Source organism: Myotis yumanensis, unplaced genomic scaffold (genome assembly GCF_028538775.1).
Source record: "Myotis yumanensis isolate MYYU_CA2020_CCGP unplaced genomic scaffold, mMyoYum1.0.hap1 SCAF_4, whole genome shotgun sequence".
NCBI lineage: Eukaryota > Metazoa > Chordata > Mammalia > Chiroptera > Vespertilionidae > Myotis > Myotis yumanensis.
In genome coordinates, this window is record NW_027223755.1 from 56,804,125 (window position 1) to 56,806,558 (window position 2,434).

Below are 2,434 nucleotides of genomic sequence, written 5' to 3' on the forward strand. Positions count from 1 at the left end.
GTGTCAATGAGTTTGTTTGCTTGTTTGTTGCTTTCTGTTTTATATCCCACATGAGTGAAATCATATGGTTCTTGTCCTTTCCATGTGACTTATTTCATTTAGCATGATACTATGAAGACCCAAGACCCATTAATGTTTTGAAAAATGGAAATATTTCATGCTTTTAATGGCTGGGTAGTATTCCATTATATATATACTAGAGGCCCAGTGCACAAAATTTGTGCACCTGTGGGGCCCCGCACGCAGCCCCCCAATATTCATGTATTTATGTATATGTGTGTGTGTATGCTTATTTTGTGGGTTTTCTTGTTAATCCTCACCTGAGGAGATTTTTCATTGATTTTTAGAGTAGAAGTGAAGACGAGAGACAGAGAAACATGGTTGTGAGGAAGACACATCAATTGGTTGCCTCCTGCACATGCCCTGACGGGATCAGGCCGACACAGCACCGCCAACAGGGCCAACTGCTGGTCGCCCGCTGAGGCTCAGGCGTTGAGCATATGGCGATTTTCTGTTTCTGCTTCTAGTTCTGGTAGAGGTCCCACTTATAGGAGCTGCTGATGTAGCGACCACTTTCTGTCTTGATCTTCTTGTCCTCCTGTCCTGATTGTCCCACAAACAGCTTCTTTTTCTGGTCCCACTTGAGCTGCTGCCAGCCCCTGGTCAGGTTCTGGGCCTTGTCCCCCATCAGGTCCAGGACAGCGCCAGCTACCTGCTGCTCCAAGGCACCCCTGTCCCCACCAACGCTCAGGCCCATTCACTGTCGAAGTCCTTGGGCCAATAGGGGACAGAAATCCTGGTCCAGCAACTGGGCCTCCTCCTTGTGCCTCTTCACCACCTGCTCAGGTCCTGGCTGCTGCCGTTTCTGGCCCATGACCTCTGTGAAGATGTCCTCCACCCTCCCTCCCTCCTCCTCCTCCTCCTCCTCCTCCTCTTTCCCAGTCTGCTCCACCTGCCACGCTGGGCAGCTCGGGGCTGGGACAGCCAGGCCCTCCTGCCACTCCTGCCAGCCCTGCTGGAAGCTGATGATGGCCTTGCAGTCCTTCAGCCTCTTGGCCCATATCACCTAGTTGCTCATGTCCTGGCTAGAGGCGTTGATTTCAAAGATGGTCACTCGTGAGTGGTACTGCTTGATGCTGTCCACCAGCCTCAGCTGCTACAGCTCCTCCTCCTCAAAGCTCGAGCTGAAGAGGGGGTGCAGGCACAGTCCCGAGAGGTCCAGCTTATGGCCTGTTTGATGGACTCTGGTGAGGGCACCAGCTGCAAGTGCACGTACTGCTGGAGGGCATTGTCAGCCATGCGGCCCAGGTCCCACAGCTCTAGCAACACCTCCAGGGTGTTTTGCAGGCCACAGTCCTTGTTATCCACCACACTCTGGGGCACCCAGTCCAGCACGCCAACCACTCTACTGCACCTGAGGGCTCCTTGTAGGGGTGGGCGAGGGTGAGGGAATGGCCCAGGAACAGGTGCAGGTCCACCAGGTAGGGGACCTTATCTGGGGCTACCAAGGAGTAGGCTGTGCCACTTTGGCCAGCCCAGGCCACATGACCCACGTGGTGCAGGAAGAGCTTGCTCTTGACCAGGAAGCTGAAATTGATGATGTTGTCCAGCAGCACGATGTCCAGGCCCTGGGCTGCCAGGTCAGTTCTGATGAGGGTGGAGCTCTTGCCGTGGGTGAACTTGGCCAGGTTGATCTTGCAGGCATCTGGTCCAGAGCACTGTAGATGTGGGCACAGCTCATCCACTAGAGTGGCCTCGGCCTCCAGAGACCAAGTGGCTGAGGGGAAGCAGACGCTCAACACCTGGGCCCGGGGTGGGGGTGGGCAATCAGGGGCCGGGGCCGTGGGTGGTTGGGGGGGGAGGGGCCCATCAGGCTGTGGGCCACGGCAGTGTGCAAAATAGTGACTGGTCGTTCCGCCATTCAGTCAATTTGCATATTAGACTTTCATTATATAATATATATATATATATATACTACATCTTCTTTATCCACTCATCCATCAAGACACTTAGGGCAAAATAAATTAAAGCAAAAATAAATGAATGGGACTACATACAGCTCCAACATGGGGTTATTATCCAAAATACAGAAAGAACTCATACAACTCAATAACACACACACACACACACACACACACACACGCACGTGTGCGTGCGCACACACACTAACAATCTAAATAAAAAATGGGAAGAAGACCTGAACACTTTTCTCAAAAAGACCTATAAATGGCCAACAGAGAATAGATGCTCAACAGAAAAGATGATAAACTTTACTAGCTATAAGGGAAATGCAAATCAAAACCACAATGAGATATTTCCTCACACCTTTCAGAATGGCTATTATCAATCAAACAAGACATAAGTGTTGGACAGGATATGGAAAAAAAAGGCATATCCATTCAGTGTTAATGAGAATGTAAATTGACACAGTATC

At 50.9% G+C, this 2,434-nt stretch overlaps 1 pseudogene; it reads right to left on the reverse strand.

Moving 5' to 3' along the window:
* Window positions 1–397: 397 nt before the first annotated feature.
* Window positions 398–1,741, reverse strand: LOC139009428 (ATP-dependent RNA helicase DDX54 pseudogene; annotated as a pseudogene).
* Window positions 1,742–2,434: the final 693 nt, after the last annotated feature.